The following is a 24,951-nucleotide window of genomic DNA, read 5'->3' as shown; positions in this document are numbered from 1 at the left end:
TTGACTGCTTCAAACCCCTACACACTATGCATGCAGCGTTGTATCCACCTGCACATTTGTCTTTTATACCTTCAATTTCCTAGTCTGTACCCTTACACTTCCACCAAACACTCTGTCACTGCTGTTTCAGTATTTTAGTGAGCCATTCAGCAGTATGTGCTTATATATTCATCTTTTGTTTGAGAGTGACTTGTCTGGACTTTCTAATGCAGTCAACCTTATATTGAAAACAGGTGTACATCTGCAAAATGTTTCGGCAAAGGAATTTATAGATAAAGTACACCAGAAAGATAATATTTTGGAATCTCAGCTGATTAATCTCATGACATGTCAGCTTGGTACTAATGAGTACTGGTACCGTTATCATGGAGAACTTAAATGTATGCTAAGGAACTTAGGAACTCATACATGGTTCCTTATTTTAAGCTTTGCTGAATATGCTTGGGATGATTTACTTCAAATTCTTCGAGAGGCAAATCCAAATATAATAAATATTGAATACAAGACACCTGGAGAATTGTGCTCTTTGGATCCAGTTAATGTATGCAGGTATTTCAATCATAGATTTGAAGCTATGATGTCTTTTATCACCGATAAAAAAAATCCTCCTCTTGGAGAGGTTGTAGATTTCTTTTGGAAAAAGCAGTATCAAGCAAGAGGTGATCCTCACATACATATGCTAATATGGATCAAAGATGCCCCCAAATTCGGAACAGATTCGAATAATATGTTACATGAGCTATGCCCAAAAGCACAGAAGAAAAGAACTTGAGACAACAAGTCTTACGATTCCAAAGCCATCGTTGTGGGATATACTGTCGTTGAGAGTACAAATCTAAGGACAAGTTCTACACCAAATATCGTTTTGGATTTCCACGTCCAGTAATATCGAAAGGAAGAGTGAACAATTTTATGTCATCTTTACGACATAATATCAAAAGAAAGTCTCCCAAAAATACCTACAACTTAAGAAGAAATGAAGAGTCAAAATATATAAATGATTACAACCCAGTTATTTTGTCCATGTGGAACGCTAACATGGATATTCAATACATTGCGGACAATTCCATTGCTGTTGCTCGATATATAACATCCTACATAACAAAATCAGAAAAGACTGAATTGAAGGAAATGTTGGAAGAGATTTCCCACAAGAAGAGTCTAAGTACGAAATTATACAGTTACAGTTTGAAGATGTTATCTCATCAAGAAATTGGAGCATATGAATGTTCAGATCGCTTATCATCTTCAAGTCTATACTCCAAATCTAGAAGAATCATTTGGGTGAGTCTAGGTCTTGCTGCAACACGAAATCGAGTACTTCAATCTGTACAAGAAATTGAACATTTAGCTGAAAACGAGCCAGAAAGTACAGATATTGTGAAACAAATATGTTGAATACATAGTATTCAAACAGAACTCATCATCTTGAGAACATTTGTCTCTATGATGTGCTGCAAAACTATACTTTTAAACCGAATATTACAGAAAACATCAATAATGGTATGGATGCTGTGATTGGTTCTGAAAGATGTTTGGTGAAACAAAGAAAATGGCAATTGATTAATCACCGTAAACTGAGCTGTGATGCCCCTGAGAAAAGGGAATTTTGCTATTTAGCTCTTTTGCAACTCTTCAAGCCGTGGTGTTCAAAATTGGAATTACTTGGAGATATTCAGAGCTACGAAGATTCGTTCAACGCAACTAAAGATTCTATAGAATGTCCTGTTTTTGCTAATTATGTGAAAATGTTGCATGCCGAAATTGAGCAAGTAGCTACAATTGCAGCTGAGATTGCTAGAGACAGTTCTCAAGACAGTCAAACTTCTGCTCTGTTGAGTCAGGAACCACTAGGAGAACCAATTGTTCAAAATGAAGCAGCAACTGCCATGGATGAGGTGGAAACAGCAATGTATCAAGCTCAAGAAGATGTAACAAACTTAGGAAACTTGGAAGAACAACTAAATGTTGAGCAAAAATAAATATATGACCAAGTGAGAGAACAGATTGGCCATGGATTACTTCATGAAAAGAAAGAGTGCTCATGCTCTTCATTCCAACCTATCCGAATGTACGTGAGTGGACAAGCTAGAACAGGAAAAAGTTTTTTAATTAAAGTAATTACAACTTATCTACAGAAAACAACTGAGTCACATTTGTCTTGTTGTCACTGCTCCAAATGAGTTGGCGGTATATAAGCAACAAGGGAACCCTTAAGGTAATCAAGGACCTGGGGTAATAGTTTTACAAACAACAACAGTCCTTATTGTATAGAGATCAAAACAAGGCGATGCAAATTATAGACAAGAATCTGTACTATAAGAAAAAAGTGTCCAGCCGGACACTGATTTAATCAATGTAGACGTATATAGACAAATGATGTGAACAGTAATACAGTGGGATACGGTCCTGTATCCGGTACATACAACAAATACAACACAACATGAGGTAAGAAGTTGCAGGCAATTGGTAAAAGGAGGAGCTAGTTACAAGTGGAATTCCTCTAGCTAACCTCATGTAGTATACACATTTGGGTTTATATATTAGCAATTTATGTGTCACTACATAGACTGTCGATGGCGTTTTGATCCTACAATTAATAAGGAATCATCATAAGGACAAGAAATGTATTGAGTGCTGCCAACCCAGTTGGTTTTACAAACAACAACGGTCCTTAATGTATAGAGATCAAAACAAGGCAATGCAAATTATAGGCAACAATCTGTACTATAAGAAAAAAGTGTCCAGCCGGACACTGATTTAATCAATGTATATAGACAATACGTAAAATACACAATTTCGTTTTTGAGGCCTATTTATTCCTATTGAATGTGAATTCTAATTTTATCTTTTAAGCATTGGCAGTTTGTACATGTGCATAGTTGCTTACTCTTATCAATTTAATAATAACATACAGTTATTTAGCATATCATATGGTTCATTTCTGGATTTTTATTTAATTTTTATTCAATATTAATTAAATGACATTTTGCATAACAGACTGATGACAACAAGAAAAACACAAATACCGCATTGAGGTCATTTTACACATATACAGAAGGGATCAAACACTCAGGACACATAATACAGTGCGATTTATAGCCATTATTTAATAAATAGCGCAATCGCTATTTACTTACAGAAGTATCACTAATGTGAAATCACGAGCCAAATCTGTAGAGCGGACAGAAAAGGGAAACATAGAGGGGGATTAACAATTATAGCTAGAGATGGGCTTAGGATCAAGAGTTCAGAAAAAGGTAGCAATCCGGACTGTGAAACACTGATCTTTCAGATCAAGATCACTAACAACTATACGTTTAATGGCCTAATAATCTATAGACCTCCCAGTGCCAAAACTCCATTGATTGAGTTACTAAGTCCTTTCTTAGAATCCAGTGTGACAGGTCCTGACTATACCATTCTGGGAGATTTTATTTTACACCTGGAGAAAACTTTCGACCCTAAGGTAGCCTCATTTAAGGATGCACTGGCTAATTTTGCACTGGACCAAAAGGTTCTTCTAGACACTCACTGTGCTGGCCATTCTTTGGATGGCATTTTTACCTCCTGTCAGGGCATAGGCAAAATAGACACTCTTTTGGTCCCATGGTCGGACCACAAGTTGGTCACCTTCTCATTGGAAATTAAAGAAGACAAGGGAAGGCCTGTTGTAGCTCTTAGGAAGGCCACCTATCCAGACTGGTCAAAAGTCAACTCGCAGACTTTTCTTGATAAACTTTGTTTATGCTACCCAGATCTTGCTTCGGACAGCAATATAGCCTGTAAGCAATTTAATGAGTGGATAGATGCCGCTGTTCAGGTTGCAGTCCCACAAAGGAGAGTGATTTTCAAAAGGAAAACTCCCTCACAGCCTTGGTTTTCAGAAGCACTGAAAGCACAAAAATAGAACTGCAGAAGAGCTGAGAAAAAGCAAATTATGACACCAAGCTCAAAGAAGAATACAAAGCGGTCCTAGCCATCTATAAAAATCTGACTATGACTGAAAAAAGCAAATACTTTGTGCAAAAAATTAATGAGTCAAAAAATTCTAGTAAAGCTCTCTTTTTCACCGTAAAAAAATTATCAAAAATTGAAAATAACAGTACAGAGGCAATGGCTTCAGATTTTTGTAACTCATTGGGTGAATTTTTTGTTAACAAGGTATCTTCGGTCTTCGATTCCTTCAAGACCCACCACTAAGCTTACTCAGCTTAGGTTTTTTCATACCCAACAAAAATAGCTGAGCGGTTAGCACAAACCCCTTTGTTTCAATTTACTCCGCCTACAGCAGATCAAATCCTGCAGGAGGTGATTTCCACTAGTTCAGGCAGCCCAATGGACCCCTGTCTCCCGAAAGTGATGCAGCTCTTCCAAGAGCAGTTGAGCTCATTATTGGAAAAACTATTTTCACAAATCCTAAAAACCGGTACTTTCCCAGATGCCTGGAAAATTATATTGGTGATGCCACTCTTGAAAAAATCAAATCTAGATTGATAGTAACCAGGCAACTTTAGACCCATAGCCAGGATTCCTTTCGCAGCAAGAATTCTCGAGAAACTTCTAAATAAACAGCTGTCTAGATATCTGGTGGAGGGTAACTGGCTGGATCATTCTCAATTTGGTTTTCGTGAGAGACACGGAACGGAAACAGCACTGCTCACGGCGGTGGAAGAACTCAGGAGTGTGCTGGATGATGAAGAGAAGGCCGCCTTGGTTCTATTAGACCTATCAACGGCCTTTGATACGGTCAGCCATGAGACTCTCCTGAACCATCTGAGAGAAGCAAGGGTCCATGACTCAGCCTGTGCCCTCCTCGCATCCTACTTAGGGAATAGAACTTTCTCGGTAGAACTAGGAGAGGCAAAATCCAATGTGGGGTTCCTCAGGGGTCCTTTTTGAGCCCCACCCTTTTTAATTTATATGTTGCACCACTGGCAGAAATTATAAGGGGTTGTGGGTTTACTCCAGTATCCTACGCTGACAACAACCAGATAGTGGTGTCTATCAGCAACGATGTGAATAAGACGGCAGAAAAATGTAAATTATGTATGTCACAGGTTAGCCAGTGGAATGCTGAATAATTGCCTAAAGCTTAATGGGGACAAGAGCGAGGTGATGCTACTGGGGGGTGATGCAAACATCTGGTCCCCGGCCTGGTGGCCTGATAACCTGGGCATCTGTCCAGATCCATCAGAAAAAGTGAAAAATCTGGGCATTACTCTTGACACCAAACTTTCATTTGATGCCCAAGCCAGCAAACTGGCCTCAACAGTCTGGTTCGTCTTAAAGATGATAAAAAAAATACTGCCGTACTTACCAGAAGATTCACGAAAGACAGTGGTGACAGCGCTAGCCTTGTGGAGGTTGGATTATGGGAATGGTCTGTACGCCGGGGCTAGAGTACAGATCCTAACCAAACTACAACGACTGCAGAATGCAGCTGCAAGGATGGTGCTTGGCATCCCTAAATATGAGCCAATTGCCCACAAACTAAAAACCTTACACTGGCTCCCAATAGTAAAAAGGGTGCAGTTCAAATCGTTGTGCCTGGCCTATAAGGTGCTTCAGGGATCAGGCTCACAATTCCTGAAGACCCACTTGAAACTGTACGAACCGGCCAGACTTCGTAGATCCAGCCAACTGCAACTAATCAGAGTCCCGAAATTTAGAGGGGCCAGTTGGGGCGGAAGAAGTTTCTTGGTGCACACAGCACGGGCCTGGAACCGGCTGCCTCTATCTATAAAAAATAGCCCATCTCTGGGGTCCTTTAGAAAAGCAGTCAAAACTTGGCTATTCACTGCGGTTATCTAGGTTGCCTGTCTCAGAAGTTTGCAGTTTGTCAAAGCGCCAAGACGCCTCCGGGCGTTCGTGCGCTTTACAAATGGATTAATCAAATCAAATCAAATAGACATTTAAACATACATTTAACCCACGGATCAACACTTAATACAGAAACAAAGGACAGCCCACAGACTGTACTTAAACCAAACCATTTGTAAATACTAGTTGTAAGTCACATTTACAAGAAGCGCTTCTCAATATTATTCCAAAAGACTGCAAAAAAAACAGCCCAACAAACTGTTTTATTTCCAAGAACCCAAAATACACTCAATTTACTAGCTTTGGCTGGTAGAACACCAAAAAATTGCTCTGCATATCTCCATTCATAAATTTGCACAGAACAAAGAATCCTTGTTTGTATTATTTTTATATTTGAATTCCATGGGTATACAAAATCACCACGGAAGAAATATGTTTTTATACCTAAACCTGTCTAGCTATTCCTTCAAGAGAGCCGGCTAATTTAATTCACATCTTAATATGGTACCTCCAAAAAGCAACACATTCTGCGATGTGTGCTTGAAGCAGGCATGCCAAAAATATTGCAAAATATGCAAATATTATATAATCAATGTAGAGCTTAAGGTACTCTTCATACGTTACTCCGTTCAAACAAAAGTCAAACAGAGAAAAATCTCCTCATTACCTGCCAGCATAAATTGCAATTTACATATCTATCCCATACAAATTCAAAGTTGGCCAACACAAATCTAAGCCACAATAAGTGTTACTAAACTGCCTTACCAATCAAAGGCATCAAACCGACTCTTACCAAACAAATAGTTCTCAAAATTCTAACTATCAAGTTCTGAATGACTTAATGGTCTTTTTTAGAATACTCATGCCAAAAAGGTTCTCAGTCAGCGATGACATCATGTGGAGGATCAAAATCAGGAAGATCCAAAATATACCGGGCGGCAGAGACAGAGAATCCCCAGAATCTCCGTGCACAGAGTACCTCCTTATTAGAGTCCTGTCCTGCCCTCCTCAGCAGATTTCTGTCTCCTGACAAGATCACTCCCTCAGATAGCCACTTCTCTTATGAGACTCACGTTGGAGCACCATCTGTAGAAATCAAAAAACATTCTTAGGGTTCCCACTGATACTTATTCCTTTTGAACCAACAAAGAAGAAATTGGCACAGAAGCTGAAATATAAAAGAGTATCTTTATTAACCTCAAATGATTGAGACTACGTCACACAGAAGCCTTAGCAACTGAATGAGGCAGTCTGAGGAGTACAGAAAACAGAGGCCTTATATAAGCTTAGGGTTACCTAGTAAGCATAAAACCAAGGGGCAGTCCTGGCTCATGTAAGCATGCAACAATGACTAAGATGGGTATACAAGATCTGCTTGTTCAACAACGTGGGAGGAGAGTTACTTCTCCATACAGCAGTAAAAATAGCCTGACAGTTATACTAGAGAAGCAGGTGCATTTTACTGGCTAGGCCCTTCTGGGCATGTGCGAAGGTGGAAGATGCTGAATATAGTTTGTCTCTAGGCAGATTACAAGAGCAGTTAACAGAAAGGTAGGACAGAGCACATGGCGAGCACATGGCAAACAAAATGGCTGCCAGAAATACAAAATGGCTTTCACAAAGCGGATAAGATAACTTCCAAATACAGGATGGCTTCTGCTAATGCTAACCCATTGCTGTCAATTTACAACACCATTCCACCGGCCATCCCAATGGAGCCCAAAATTTGGCCTTTCAGGATTACTACTGTTAAGGTAGGCTGGTCAGGTGTTGTGGAGTGCTTTGTGATCGTGGCTGAGGAGCTTGAAGGTGATGCTCTTGTCGACGTGGAGCCAATGTAGGTCTCTCAGGAGGGGGGATATGGCTGCAGCAGGGGACATTGGCGATTAGTCAGGCGGAGGCGTTTTGGATTCATTGAAGTTGTTGTAGGTTTTTGGCTGGGATTCCTGCGTAAAGTGTGTTGCCATAGTCCAGTCTGCTGCTGATGAGGGCCTGTGTCACTATTCTTCTTCTTTCAGTCGGGATCCACTTGTAAATCTTGCGGGCATGCAGAGGGTTTTGTAGCAGTAGGAGTAGACAGCGTTGACTTGCTTACACATAGAGAGGGAGGAGTTGAGAATAAATCCTAAGTTGTGTGCATGGTCAGTGGGTTTTGGTACTGTTCCCAAGGTAGTCAGCCACCTGGAGTCGTCCCAGGCTGAGGGGGTGGGTCTGAGGATAAGTACCTCCAACTTGTCCGAGTTCAGCTTCAGACAGCCGCTCCTTCTGCAGTCAGCGACGGCCTCGTGGAGGTTGATTTCGGCAGTGTGTGGCTCCTTGGTGAGGGAGAGGATGAGCTGGGTGACGTCGATGTAGGAGATGATGTTGAGGTCATGATGGCAGGCCACTTGTGTGAGGGTGACCATATAGATGTTGAATAGTGTTGGGCTGGGGGATGAGCCCTGGGGGAAGCTACAGATGATGTTGGTGGTTTCGGATCAGAAGGCTGGGAGGCAGAAGCTCAGGATTACTATTGGACAACTTCCAAACAAAGGATTTGACGCAAACTATTTGGCCATGAGGAAAAGTATCTAAACAATTAAGGACTTTTTGTTGTGTATTTTGTCAGCATATATTTCTAAATAACATTATATACAGTGTATAAAAACGAATAATAATGTTTTGTTAGTTTATGAATGGTTGAGATGTCTCATATTTACGTGCAAAATTGCTCTTAGAAAAAAACATTTAACATATGTTTTATTTCCATTTTTAGATTGTTATTGAAAATGTTGAATGGGTTTATTGTGCGTCATGCCACCGCCAGCATGGATGCGCCGCATTTATAAAGTGGCGCACCATGGGGTAAAAACAGCACAGATGCGTGATGCATCTTTGCCGTAAAGGTGGCGCATTGCTGGAGTTGCATTGCAAGCACAACGCAGCTCCAGCAATGCTCTGGGGTCCCTATGCTCACAATTCTCTGTCAATCCTTACGCCTCCTTTAAGCAGGTGCACGGCTTTGATGCAGCATGGGCCCAAAAGTGACTGAGTGAAATCTTGTAAATTTTAGTCAGCCACTTTTAAGACGTTCCTGTGCTGGAACGCTCCCCCCCCCACCTGCGCAGGAACCCCTCCTTCTGACGCAGGGCTTTACAACATGACGCACCTCCCAGGTGAGTCAGGTTGTAAATACCACACACCATGGCGCACCTTTTGCGCCACGGCTGAATCATAAAAGTGACGCAACGGTGACGTAAAAGAGGTGCAAGGGGGTTGTAAATCTTCCCCTGACACTTACAAATTCACCCAGGCATTTTCACCAGCAGTGGAAATGGAAGTACTTGTATCATATGTATGTACATATGCTACATTCAAGTGCTTCAGAAGTACTGCAGTATACTATAAGTAAACCCCACATAGATTTATGCTGTAGCACTTCCTTATAGTTCTGCACTTTCAGATTCACCATACACTACTAATGTATTCTTTCATTCATGTATGCACTACACATTCATTCAAAATAACTTTTACACTACTAATATAGTAATGTAGCTCTTTTTTTGACCAGTGAAGTTAGTTGTTAAAAGAACTTTTTTTCTGTTTTTTGTAGTTTTGTAGGTTTTTTTGTATTTTTTTAACAGTTTTTTTGTAAGGAAAAATTAACTGTGCCAACAAAAAATAAACATAAAAAAATTAACGGCGAGAGCAACGGTGCTCCTGTTTCCGACTACAAATCAAATCAATTGATTGCTCTCCATAGCACAATGTCTCTTTGCGAAATTTACCAAGAATTATCAAGTCTCCAAAATCAGGACGGATGTCCAGATGTGGACTGGAAGGTGCTGTGGATGGGGCTGTTGATGTGCTGGCAACAGCTGGTGGAGGGTCGTCCTGCAGCCTATCACATGAAGCTCTCGCATAATTGCGAGGATGGAGGGTCTTCACGTGTCGAACAATGCTGGCGGTTCCAAATGAATATTTTTTTATTAGATCTCCTCTAGATAGTGTGGTCCCACACACCTTGCAGGTGACCTTCGCATCATTCACCTTCTTCTCTCCATCTGGAAATGTGAAAAATTTCCAAATTAAAGCTTCTTTCCTTTATGGCTGTGCATCTTCAGTCACAAATTCCTCTTTTGAAGAGTGTTTCAGAAGTATCTTCTTCCTGAAGTGCAGCCATATTAAAGTTCTCTTCTAAAAAACAAGCGCACCAGAAAAGAGATGGTTCTTCTGTGAAAGTCAAAGAAGAATGATTAAATGGGTGGGGTCTTTCAACAGTTGGAATAGGGAGTATTATGAACTAATCAAATCTCTTGTTTTGAAGTCACATGGTGTGCACGTACGGTACGCTTACGATGCGCATACGGACGACGTACCGCCGCGATTTGCGTAATTGTTTTTAAAAGTAATATACGCTTATTAAAAGTTAAAAAAAAACTATTTTCATCATTATCTCAGATAATGTTCTGCCTTAATATTTACACTAAATACATAGATATATCTTTTTAAACATTAAGAAAGTTTCGTGAAGTACGTGTACGGTGCGCCGTACAAATGTACATGACGTTGCACGGAAGCGCCGATGCGACGCGGAACGTCAAGACGTATTAGTAACGTATGTGTGGATACGCGTACAGTACGATTACAGATACAAAGGATGGTGTGAGCACCGTATGCGTACTGCACGTTTACCACAAAAAAAATGCAAAAAGAAAATATATAGAATTTATTTTAATATTTTGAAAAAAATAAATTAAAAAAAATCATTTTTGAATTTAGTTTTGTTATTATTTTACATTAAAAATATGTAATGTAATTAAAAAAATTAAATACCTAAAAATAATTATTATAAAAATGTAGGATATTAGTATAAAAAGAAATAAATATAATAATTAATACATTAAAAAATTGACATTTACAAAACCTATGAAATTCACTGAAAAACGCACAGATTTTAGGCACGTTATGGTTAGAAATTAGCATTTAAAAAGCCTTATAAATTCACTGAAGAAAACAAAGGTTTCATACATGTTATAGTTAGCTGGACATTTCACTCATACAAAACCATTGAAATTCCCCCGTTATAGTTAGTTTAGCTAACTATAACGCTCGCGCCCGCAATCCACTGCTGATGACGTCACATATTACATCACTCATGACATGGTCAGTGACATCAGTGACATCACTGATGACATCTCAAATGTCATCACTGATGACATCATCCTTGTGAAAGAGTGTCAGACCTCCTCTCACCCTAATATAACCTTTGATACACACATTGAAAAATAGAAACAAAAAAATATCAAAACAATGAACATACCAATACCAGTTAGAACAACCTAGTCAGTAATTCCAAAATCTACAGACACATCCACTCATTGACCAACACTTCTATATAGTCAATCATACATGTACTCACTCATCATATGCACTCATACACCGGTAAAACCAGTTACACACCTACACTCATACTTAGAGTCACTCACACACATACTCACACACGCAAATCAAACATCCATTTACTTGCATTTACAGCCATACACACACCACTATATTTACTTCTACAGAAATGTACACATACTTACTCTCTTAAACAATCACTTATAAAAACATATACTTACACATACAGGAACTCTTTTAATCTCTCACTCTCATATATACTAACTTATATACATCAATACTCACATATACTAGTTTAAAACATATGTACTCACTCATAAAAACACTATTGAGACAGTCATTCTTTCACTTACACACCCATACACACACTCATCCACTCATAGAGTCCTGCACACATGCTGTCTTCAAAACACATACAAACAGTGAGTCACTCATTCATGCATCTATGCCCTAAGTAATATCCCCCACCGAACCATACAGACACTCATACTGATACTCAAAAAACCAACTAATAACCCATATACACACTCATGTAGCTACTCACCAACCCATGCAGCCACTTATACACAAAGTGAGACACTGATACAGATATTAAAATATTTAAACATTACTCGCTAACACATGTATTCACTAACATACACTTAATAAGTCAGTTATATAATCAATGTTACAAAAAAAATCCATCTAGACATTTATTTACCCATTTATTCTTCCATCGACCTATAGATATACATATATAAAAAAAATATTTTTCAGAAAGTCACACATTCACAAGGATGATGTCATCAGTGATGTCATTTGAGATGTCATCAGTGATTTCATGAGTGATGTCACTGACCATGTCATGAGTGATGTAATATGTGACGTCATCAGCAGTGGATTGCGGCCACACCAGTTATTGTTAGCTGAACTAACTATAACGGGGGAATTTAAATGGCTTTGTATGATTGAAATGTCCAGCTAACTATAACTGGTGTGAAACCTATGTTTTTTTCAGTGAAATATATATATATATATATATATATATATATATATATATATATATATATATATATATATATATATATATATGTTAAATGTTTTAATAAATGCAACAATATAATGTAAAGTAAACAAATCTCACTAACATTTAATGCTATATAAAAAATACACAAATCAAAAAAATGAAGCTCATATTGTCGCAATGATAAATAATTGTCCAGAAAAACTAGCCACATCTAGCTCCAAACCGTATAGCAGCCCTTAAAAAGCTAAGAACATACAAAACTGGATGGCTTGAAAGCTTTTGTAAAAATATTAAAGCAGGCCTAATCCGCTAAAACCTTCTTTTTAAAAGAATAGGAGTGATAAAAGATTTTCTCAGTACCTAATAACAACTACAAAACATTAAAAAGTGCATCATATCTTGTGAAGATTTTAAATCGCAGCCACAAGGTGAGAGGCACTGACCTCTATGTGTACCATGAGGTTGGGCTAAAAGATAGTGAAAGAGATGCACTCAATATCGTATCTATAGAAAATGGTCATGAATACATTGAAAGCATACTAGATAAAGGTCAGTATTTGGCACAGTTTTCAATCAAATGTACCTACGCACACTACTCGTCCTTAACTCCACTTCTTCGCTGTACACTGGGACTGCATTAAAGTACTGGTTTTCTTTAAAATGAAATGTGCCTATAACTGTTCTTAGGATATTGATAGGGGGGTTGACCCAGATACAGTTACGGGGACCTGGGTTATCAAATGAAGTATAAGAAGGGGTCCCAGTAATATGAAGGCAATAACCAAAGATACACAAATAATCAAACAGACATAACTTCGATCCACATTGTTTTATTCACAATGTGGTGATATATTGCATATATATAATAATTCACACGATCATTAATCTGTGGTTATTTACAGTGCCCCAAGGGTGGGAGACAGGGAGTGTGGTGTGATAGTGTTGGGAGGTGGTGAAGGAAAAGGATTCTTAGGTGACAGTAAAATCAACGAATAAAGCTTATTTCACAAAGTTACACACTTTGTACCAAAAAACAGGACCGACAGGTTCATACGAATTCTTTTACACACAAATCATACTCCAGATGTACAATAAATGAGAACAATGGGGTGTGGAGTTGACGGCGAAGAACAATCCGTTGTCGACGTTTCGACCCTCGTGCGTGCAGATATCAATGTTAATCTTGCTGTGGGGTCTTCCTCAGGACGGGGGAGTGGGGGACACGTTACCACAGATGTGGTATACACCGGACCCGGTTAGATGTGGGTTCAGGGTCGATATCAAGAGCGAATCGTAGTTTTGCTCGATTGTGAGCAGAGATCGGTACAGGATTCACTCCACGACCGACACAGCCAATCACCTAAACACCGCCACATCGCCATTGAACGCGACCCACGCCGGACGTATCTTGATCACGGCATACGGAGTATATAATATCGATGGTACAACGGACCCTGTAGAATCTGAAAATACACTAAACAGCATTCGAGTGAAACTATGATTCGCTCTTGATATCGACCCTGAACCCACATCTAACCGGGTCCTGTGTATACCACATCTGTGGTAACGTGTCCCCCACTCCCCCGTCCTGAGGAAGACCCCACAGCAAGATTAACATTAATATCTGCACGCACGAGGGTCGAAACGTCGACAACGGATTGTTCTTCGCCGTCAACTCCACACCCCATTGTTCTCATTTATTGTACATCTGGAGTATGATTTGTGTGTAAAAGAATTCGTATGAACCTGTCGGTCCTGTTTTTTGGTACAAAGTGTGTAACTTTGTGAAATAAGCTTTATTCGTTGATTTTACTGTCACCTAAGAATCCTTTTCCTTCACCAACTCCCAACACTATCACACCACCCTCCCTGTCTCCCACCCTTGGGGCACTGTAAATAACCACAGATTAATGATCGTGTGAATTATTATATATATGCAATATATCACCACATTGTGAATAAAACAATGTGGATCGAAGTTATGTCTGTTTGATTATTTGTATATCTTTGGTTATTGCCTTCATATTACTGGGACCCCTTCTTATACTTCTTATAACTGTTCTTACACATTGACCCTATTCACAAAAATAATTTTTAGGTACATGATGTCACACTCTCAGTTTTCACAAATGATTCACGCTGTATAATCCAAAATACTCATATCATAACATGTAAGGTAAGTGCATAGTGCAATCGAGTGGCATTAAGGTGCCATGCTTTCTTAAAGTGACATGTGCTTTTGATCACAACTAATTTTTTATTTTATTTTATTTTTTGTACTTGTAGTGCGCAACGGGTACCCAAAGAGGGTTTCCCGGCGCATCTCAGCCGCTTCTGTATGGATACAGTATCCTATTTATAAAACAGCCAGGTTTTTAGCAACTTGCATAAACTGGAGTAGTTTGGCTCGTTTCTTAGTGCAATAGGGAGAGAATTCCAATGATACGGACCCAGGTAGGCAAAGGATTTTCCTCCAATGCGAACACGCTTGAATTTAGGGATCATAAAACTGCCCTGAGAGGCCGATCAGAGGTTCCTGGACGGGATATATGTTTTTGCCAGAGTGCAGAGGTACTTAGGTGCTGTGTTGGCTTTAATTTTGTGCATATAGATGAGTGCATTGAATTTCACTTGGTTTTCTACATTTAGCCAATGTAGCTTGTAGCTTGCGTCAGAATGCAGAAACTGATTCCCTTTTTGGTACTTTGCATAGTAATCTGACTGCCACATTTTGGGCCATCTGTAAACGGTGGAGAATTGTTTTATTTTATCCCAGGTAAAGAACATTACCGTAGTCTAAACGGGACGTGATTAATGCATTGACTACTGTTTTTTTAGTTGACTCTGGGAGCATCCAGCAGATTTTTCTCAGCCACCGAATGATGGAAAAGCAGGTGGCTGCAACTTTAATTGATTGTGCATGCATGCTCAAAGTATCATCAAGGAGTATACCAAGATTACGTACTTGTGATACTGGGATTGGGAGATTACCCATTTTTTCTGGCCAGTGTTGTCGGCTCCATAGGTGCTTCTGTTTCCCAAAAATTACTACCTCAGATTTTTCTCCGTTAAGTTTTAGGAAATTTGCCTTCATCCACGTTGCGATGTTATTAAGTCCTATTTTAAGTGTCGAGATGTAATTTGCATTTTGAGTCGCAAAGGAGAAAATAATTTGTGAATCATCTGCATAGGAATAGATTGTGTGTCCCGACTCCTCAGCCAACTCCGCCAAAGGCTTTACATAAAGGTTGAAGAGAAGCGGACTCCAGATGGATCCCTGCTGTACTCCATGGCTAAATGAGTGTGTTTCGGAGCAGGCCTTTTGGGAGAAAACTTGGAACGTTCTATTTGAAAGAAAGTCTTGAATCCACTTGAGAGCGTCTCCGCCAATTCCTATGTTGCTCAGTGTTTTTAGGAGCACTCTGTGTGAGGTATCGAAAGCAGCGCTCAAATCCAGAAGGATGAGCGCTACTGTTTCCTCTTGATCCAATTTCTAACCATTACCTACCATTACCTTATACAACCATCCAACAATTACCTTATAAAACCATCCAACCATTACCTTATACAAATTGAGATGTACATCAATTAAAAAAATCCATATCCCCCTAAAAAGAGCCCCTTTTAATTAGTAATAAGACATGCCAAACGGCTGATACTCTGCTGCATGATATATTTAAATATACATGTAATCAATTCTGACAATGTCTAGAGAAGTTTTGATTTTCATCTATGGAAAAACAAACAGATACTAATGTCAGGAAGTATGTAAAAACACAACTGACACAACATATAATAATAAAGTGATTCGTGAATAGGATAATTCTTATCCCACGTTTAAAGAGGTTAAGTCAATAGGGTGGCCCGTACAAGAAACTAGTGTTCAACATTATTAGTTCCAATGTATGTTCACCCTCCACATTTATAGACCTCATCTTTGCTCATCCATAGAGTACAATCCACAGCATATAAAAGACTGTCATTTTTACAGCTCAAGATAGGGACAGGTGAAGACAAAAAAAGGAAGGGTTGATGAACAACAGGAAGCAAGGAAAATCATGTTAGATGTACATATAGTTCAGCATCTGAATTCAAGCCCCATCATACCTCTGTGCCCATGAAAATAATCCATTTAGATTCAGATTTTCTTAGAGCTTGTTCTCGATCAGCTCGCCTTGGTCCTTTGCTGACATGATGAATGCCATAATAATGAAGAATTAATTTGTCTCCCTCATGCTCTTCCCATATGTGTTTGATCATGGCATAGTTGCAACCTTGATTTGAGCTTGCATGAAAATGTTATAAAATTTGCAAATTTAGTTTGCTGATGGTACTGCCAATGTACTTCTTCCTATAGCCTTCCCATTGTGAGTTTGAAATGAGGTCTTGTTTTGACTGAATAGACAGTCTTTTCATTTTCGTCATTGCCAAAATCCTTTCTAGTGAACTTCCAGCCACCTTGAGCTGTCATTGATGGTGTTTGCCATAAAGATGTTAGTTAGATGATCACCCAAATATGCAGTTTATTTTGTAAGTGATCATGGGAGAACCAGGCGATACCTATCTTATCAAATCTTAGTAAATGCCAATTATTTTGTAACAGTTTTTTGATCTAATAATTTGAATCATTATATTCCATGATATATCTAATATCTGATTCCTGCTTTTCTTTCCTTGAAATAGCCTTTTTAGGGATCAAATATTCTCTTTTTCTTGTCTATGTCCTCTTTAGTGCATTGTCCAATATTGATTGTGGATGGCCTCAGGTCAGAAATATTTTACACAGTTCATTGGGCTCAATGGCAAATTCACTATCCTTTGAAGCAGTTTCTCTTAGCCCTTAGGAGCTCTCCAAATGGTATGCTCCATTTTAATGCCTGTGGGTGTCCATCGTTGGCATGAAGTACGTTCTTGCATCTTGTAGGCTTTCTGTGTATATGGGACATACCTTTTCCATCTTGTATATGAACTCTTATATCTAGATAATGTATCTCAGTGGCAATCTTCTCATGGGTAAATATTAGTTTTTGGCTTTTTATATTCCAGTGATTTAATGGAAATTTTTAGACCTTGTTAACCACCATCCCATAGCAGTAATAAATAGTCTATAAATCCTACCCATGGGATCACATCCTCTAAGACCTCCATATTTTTCTACATATGTTGTCTCAGCCTCCCAGTGGCCCATTGTGAAGTTGGAATACATGGGCTCAAAAGAAGTCTCCATTGCAGTCCCATGATATTATTTGTTATTTAGCAGAAAGATTTTGTGTGTTGAGCAAAATTGCAACATTTCCAAAAGCCCTTCTGTATGCTTAAGAAGGCTAATGGATCTTGATCTTAAAAAGTACCTACAGGCATTCATTCCCTGTTTGTGTTCTATTGACGTATATAGTGAAACAACATCAATTGTTGCCATGAGGTATTCCATGGCGATCCAATTTATTTGACCACAGAGTCTCTGAAACAGGATGGCAATGTAGGGACATATGGAAAAAGTAATATATCTATGAATCTTTATGCATTTTCTAGCAAACTTCCTATGGTACTCACTGTTGGCCGCGCTGCGGAACCCACAGGTGCTTCCCTGCTGCTTTCCTGCTGTGAGGTCAACGGCCGATACCTGGACTACATTCCCCAGCTGCCCCAGGGGACCAGCGCACCTCTGATGCTCCTGCTGCGCCTGGAGGCGCCATAAAAATGCGGAGCCCCGAGCATCCCGCGAGTGACACAGGGCAGAGCACACTTACCCCGGAGGCCGTGAGGGCAACGGCTGCACTGCGGACCCCCCCGGCGCTTCTCTGCCACTTTCTTGCCGTTAGGGCAACTACCGATACCTGGACTACCTTCCCCAGTTGTCCCAGGGGACCGGCGCACCTCTGACGCTCCTCCCTCCTGGCTCCCTCTTGAGGGGACAGCACAGAGGTGCAGGGAGCGACAGCTGAGCCTGTAACCAGGCGAGGTCGCCCCCACACACCCCTGCTACTGCCTCACTTGCCTTGTTGCCTGCTGTGCCCTTGTTTTTGCCTTCTTTGCTGCCTCGTTTTTCCCTCTGCTGTGCCCTGGTTTGTGCCTTCTTTGCTGCCTCGTTTTTCCCTCTGCTGTGCCCTCTCTTTTTGGCTTCTTTGATGCCTCGTTTTTCCCTCTGCTGCTCCCTCGTTTGTGCCTTCTTTGCTGCCTCGTTTTTCCCTCTGCTGTGCCCTGGTTTGTGCCTTCTTTGCTGCCTTTGTTTTTTTCTCGCTCATCTCCACAGGGCGACCCAGCCGCCGCTGAGCATTGGAACTTTTGAGGCTAGAGAGCGTCATTTTTATCTCAAGACCTTCATCCATTTGTTTGTTTATTGTGAAGAGAGTCAAAACTAGTCACAAAGGAATAGACCCCCCCAGTTTCATAATTCATTTTTTCTCAAGCAAAGTCTTTAGCTTTCTTAAATTGTACTTCCATATAATGGGTTTCTATTTTCTTTTCCATCGTGCTTAATAATGTTATTACTTCTTCTTTAATTTGTACTGCTTCCACTTATTGCTCTTTCTTTGATTTTTGGGGTCGTTTTTTCAAGTTTCCATTCTGCATCAATAATTAGGATGTTCATTAGCTTCATTGAACAGTCTACAGTGTCATGATGTCACTGTTATAACAAGTCAGGGTCCATATCACTAAGAGTTGGTAGTACCAAAATTCGAAGTCCTTTTGGGATTCATGTAACTTCGATACATTTTTTTTAAAGTGCCCACCTCCCACCATTAATTTACTTTAAGATTCTTGCCTGCTCTAGATCTTTAATCAGTCTGTTTATTGTGGAGAGGCAACAAGAAGAAATAACCACTATTGATAAGAACAACGGGGCATATTACCAACAACTAGCGATAATTTTTGTCTCTAACTTGTTTAGAGACAAAAATTATCGCCGCACATCGGCGATTTTTATCGCAGATAAACCTTGCTATTAGCAAGGTTTATCGCAAATGCGATAAAAAACGGCCACAATGCATAAATATCGCTGAAAAGTCAGCGATATTCATGCATTATCAAGCAAATGCTCTTAGCCATGTTTTCCACCTCCCATTGGATAACATGGCTAAGAACTGCTCATAAATTGATTGGAATGGGATAAATGCACTGCGTTTTAATTTATCTTATTGTAGGTTACTCAAATTGGTTGGTGCACCTGAAGGTAACATCGAGGGTCCAACGACGTTGTGTTATATAGTTCAAAAAGTGGGTCTAGAAGTACTCTAGAACCATCCCTTCCAAGGCACTCGTGAAGTTGTCTCTATGTTACAAGAAGACTTCCACTCTAGTGTTCAAATAATTCATTAGGTGTTTTTATTTCATCACAATTAGATATGATCCATTGTATGTAGGTTTCTTTATGGTTTACATGAATATTATCATCATTTAGACATTGTCATCATGAAGCGTCCAATGCATTTCGGGCATGTAGTCATATGCCCTTCATCAGGGAAAACGACACTGTCAAAAATTAATAAAAAAACATTGTAACTATTATAATAAATCGTGTGATATATATTAAAACAGCCTATCACAAGGAAAACAATCTATCACAAAAACGCTGTGGTGAATAGTGTTTATAAACAAGATTATTGTGAGGTAAGTGAGAAAGGAACGCGGTTAGCATGGATTGCATGCACAGTGGAAAACCAGTGGTTCGAAAAAATAGTGAAGAGTTAATTAAACTCACATGACTTGGGTGTACGGTTCGGAGCGAAATCTGTAGAGAAAATAAAGGAAAACGCGGCTCTTACAAACGGAGCTCTAGTAAAAAGTGCACGAATCTAGTCCTAGGTTCACGCATGAAGAATGCGCTTGTGTGCTCTACTAACCTTGATATGTGGAAGCAAAGGTTCCACTAGAATCCTCTCGCGGTACGGGCTGGTACATAGTTCCTCAGTCTCCGCGAAGATTTAAAGCAGAGTTCCGGTCACGTGATGTGTGACACGCAACAGACTTGAAAAAAAGACTACCGTGCGAGCCTCCGTGTGTTTATTTTGCGTGCACATAAAGAGTGCACGATGTTATTATGTTCTGGCCAGAACAAAGTTTTTTAAAAAACGGTGATAAGTATCTGAAAAATTAAATCTATAAGACGGGAAAAAACGTGGCTTCGGAAAATATATAACAAAGAGTCAGGATTTGGACCTTAAATGCCTGGATTCGTAATATGGCGATAGTTATTTGTGGGAAAGTGAAAAACAGTAAAACGCAAAGGATTTGTGTAAATGTAAGTGTCTATTGTGTATGTGAACAACACACAGTATGCACAAGATGCAGTCCATAGAGCAATTTATGAAGATTTATAGATAACATGCATATTCTATTCTTTCATTAAGCCCCATTGGTTTCTGGGTAGAAAGTTTCTGTATCCAGTAATTCTCTCTCATTAGTAGGAATTTTGTGTTATTTCTCCCTTCAATTTTTTGGATGCATTCCAAAATGATGAATCTGATTTGCGACACATTGTGATTTTCTTCAGTAAAGTGCAACGATAACGCTGACTTTGTGTTTTTTAGGCGTATATTGGATCTGTGTTCCGTTAATCGTACTTTGATGCGTCTCTCGGTCTTTCCCACGTACATTTTTCCACATGGGCATCTAATGCCATATATCAAATTGCTTGATTCGTAGGTGGCATTAACTCTCAATCGGATTGGGTAACCTTTGGCGGGATGGCAGATAGTATTGCCTCGAATCACACTATTGCAGTTGCCACAGTTCAGACTGGGTTTGGTTCCTGTAAATGTTGTATTAGCCGGTGCTTTCTGCTGAAGGATTTCACCTATGTTTTTAGATCTAGTGTAGGCAAAAATTGGAAATTCTTTTAAAGATTGTTTGAAGTCCGGTTCGATGTTGAGAATTGACCAATGTTTCAGCATTGCTTGTCTGTACTTTTTGCTCGAAGTGGAGTATTTAGATACTACTACTGTTCTTGTCTGTTCAATTTTTGTTTTGGTGGTTAAAAGCTGTTTTCTTTCGATTTGATCAATCTTCATCCTTGATTCTTCTACTAAAGCTTGAGGATATCCTCTCGAGGTGAATTTCTTGGTCATTTCACTAAGTCTGATGTTGAGAGTATTTTCTTCTGAAGTGATTCTTTTGACCCTGGCCATTTGTGAAAATGGTAAGTTTTTGATTAGGTTGGGTTGGTGAAAACTTGAGTATAGCAACATATTGTTTCGATCTGTTGGTTTTACGTATAGGTCGGTGATAAATCCCTCTCTAGTTATGGTTACCTTTACATCAAGAAAATTAACCGTCGTGTCTGACATGACCCATGTTAATTGAATCCTTCGATCAATTTCATTGAATTTAGTAAGTTCCATCTGTAGTTTCTCTTGTGTGTTTGTCCATACGATGAAGAAGTCATCAATGTATCTGATCAATAATTTAAGATTTTGCGTCCATTCATTGTTGGAGAAGATGTGTCGGTTTTCATACCACTGCATGAATATATTAGCATACACAGGGGCTGCTGAATTGCCCATAGCCATGCCTGTCAATTGTTGGTACCATGTTTCATCTACTTTGAAATAGCTATGGTATAAGATGAAATACATCAGTTCCATCAAAAAGGTCTGAAAGTCATGATCAAGTTCGGAATTCAAAAGTGCAGATTTGATCGCTTCAATACCCATATCGTGGGGGAAACTAGTGTACAAACTGCATACATCAGCTGTACATAAAATTAGTTTTTCTGCTGGATCCAGCTTCAATTGTTCCAATATCTGTAAAAATTGGGACGTGTCTTTGACATATGTACACATTGATTGTACTATAGGTTGAAGATATCGGTCAATAAGTTGGCCAATTGGTTCGTGCAAGCTCCCTCTCGTGGACACTATGGGTCGCATTGGTGGGTCGTTAATGTTTTTATGTATCTTGGGTTGCATCCGAAGTGTGGGACTTTTTGGATCTGAAGTCAATAGGAAGTTTTTAGTTCTTTCTACAATAATTCCTTGTTTTAATACCTCATCAACGATGTCTTTTAACCTTTTTGCATATTCCAATGTAGGATTTCTATCCATTTTGCAATATGTTTTGTCATCTGAAATATGCTCATTGACTTTCGTATTATACATTTCCACATTCATGATGACGATAGCGCCACCTTTGTCTGCTTTTGTGTATATTACCTTGTCATTAGAAGCCAATTTTTGTAAGGTATTAAAGACTTCTGTGTGATGTTCCTATTTTTCGGTTTGACATGTTTGATTTTTCTGATGTCTTGTTTGACTAGATTTTCAAAAAGATCCAGCGTCTTGTGGCTGGTGGGAGCTTGAAAAGTGCTGTGTGGTCTTAAGCCTGCTAACTGATCTTTTTCCTGTGGTGGTCTGTCCGGTAGTACATTATCAAAAAAATGTCGCAGTCTAAGTTTTCGCATCAGTTTAAAAAAACTGACTTCAAGTTCCAGATTGTCGGTAGTAGATGTCGGTATAAAAGATGTCCCTTTTTGTAGTAACCCCAATTCATACGGGCTAAAGTGATAATCACTGATGTTGATAACTAGGTGTTCTGAGGTTGATTCTTTTTGGCTTTCCTCTCCTTCTCTTTTTCTTTGGAGGTCATGGCTGTGCTTCTGGTGTTTGGTGGATCCCTTTCTTTGTCCTTTGCCTGACCCTCTCCTGGGTCTCCTTTTTGGGCTTGGCCCTGGTCTAAAAAAGGACTAGTTTCAGTGGTTTTGCTGGTAGTTGGTTCTTCTGTAGTCGGTCTATCTTGAGGTGTGGTTGTGGGTTGTGTCTTACGTGATCTTTGACTAATGTCGCTCTCAGACGAGGATGTCTCAGTGTTCGAGTTATATGGACGATTCCTACGTTTTTGCGCGTAAATTTCTGCCCACGTGTATACTTCACCAAGACGATAGTCAAGAGTATCTCTCTTGAATTTCCGAATTTTACGTTCGTTTATTTCCTTAGAATGCCGGTCTATTTGGCTCTTTATGTCATTTAAGGTGGTAGTTAGTTCCTCTTCTGACATCATCTTGGATAATTCTGTTTTTGTTTCTTCAATTTCCGCACTCAATTCTTCTAGAATGGTCGATAGTTCTTGTATTATTAAAATAATTAAATCCAGTGAACATTTATTTAGAATTTCATACCAGCGTTCCTGAAACTTTTTCGAATGTTTACATAGGGATGGTTTGAGTGCAATTCTGAGACCACGTGGTATGCATAAGTTCCGATGGTATCTAATGAGGGTACTAGCATGTAATTGTTGGTTAGTTCTCCTTTTGGATAAGTATAGTAGTTGTCTGACATTTTGCTCTTTGGACCGTCCTGTGGTTTCCTGGGTGAGTTCTTCCCTGATTAAGGAGTAAATTTGGTCCGCATCTTTAGATTCAAATGCAAAGGTTGAGGCTCTGGCCTCTTTGCTTTTCGAAATAACATCATAGTTGTTCATCCTGAGAAGTTGAAGTGTACTTCAGTTAATTGCGTGCTATTTATCCACGGGACACTGTAGAACATAAATTGATTGGAATGGGATAAATGCACTGCGTTTTAATTTATCTTATTGTAGGTTACTCAAATTGGTTGGTGCACCTGAAGGTAACATCGAGGGTCCAACGACGTTGTGTTATATAGTTCAAAAAGTGGGTCTAGAAGTACTCTAGAACCATCCCTTCCAAGGCACTCGTGAAGTTGTCTCTATGTTACAAGAAGACTTCCACTCTAGTGTTCAAATAATTCATTAGGTGTTTTTCTTTCATCACAATTAGATATGATCCATTGTATGTAGGTTTCTTTATGGTTGACATGAATATTATCATCATTTAGACATTGTCATCATGAAGCGTCCAATGCATTTCGGGCATTTAGTCATATGCCCTTCATCAGGGAAAACGACACTGTCAAAAATTAATAAAAAAACATTGTAACTATTATAATAAACACTAATCTTGTTTATAAACACTATTCACCACAGCGTTTTTGTGATAGATTGTTTTCCTTGTGATAGGCTGTTTTAATATATATCACACGATTTATTATAATAGTTACAATGTTTTTTTATTAATTTTTGACAGTGTCGTTTTCCCTGATGAAGGGCATATGACTACATGCCCGAAATGCATTGGACGCTTCATGATGACAATGTCTAAATGATGATAATATTCATGTAAACCATAAAGAAACCTACATACAATGGATCATATCTAATTGTGATGAATTAAAAACACCTAATGAATTATTTGAACACTAGAGTGGAAGTCTTCTTGTAACATAGAGACAACTTCACGAGTGCCTTGGAAGGGATGGTTCTAGAGTACTTCTAGACCCACTTTTTGAACTATATAGCACAACGTCGTTGGACCCTCGATGTTACCTTCAGGTGCACCAACCAATTTGAGTAACCTACAATAAGATAAATTAAAACGCAGTGCATTTATCCCATTCCAATCAATTTATGTTCTACAGTGTCCCGTGGATAAATAGCACGCAATTAACTGAAATACACTTCAACTTCTCAGGATGAACAACTATGATGATATTTCGAAAAGCACAGAGGCCAGAGCCTCAACCTTTGCATTTGAATCTAAAGATGCGGACCAAATTTACTCCTTAATCAGGGAAGAACTCACCCAGGAAACCACAGGACGGTCCAAAGAGCAAAATGTCAGACAACTACTATACTTATCCAAAAGGAGAACTAACCAACAATTACATGCTAGTACCCTCATTAGATACCATCGGAACTTATGCATACCACGTGGTCTCAGAATTGCACTC

This window comes from Lissotriton vulgaris, chromosome 3_1, assembly GCF_964263255.1.
Source record: "Lissotriton vulgaris chromosome 3_1, aLisVul1.2, whole genome shotgun sequence".
Classification (NCBI taxonomy): domain Eukaryota; kingdom Metazoa; phylum Chordata; class Amphibia; order Caudata; family Salamandridae; genus Lissotriton; species Lissotriton vulgaris.
The sequence above is the reverse complement of the archived record's forward strand: the minus strand, read 5'-3'. Positions refer to the sequence as shown.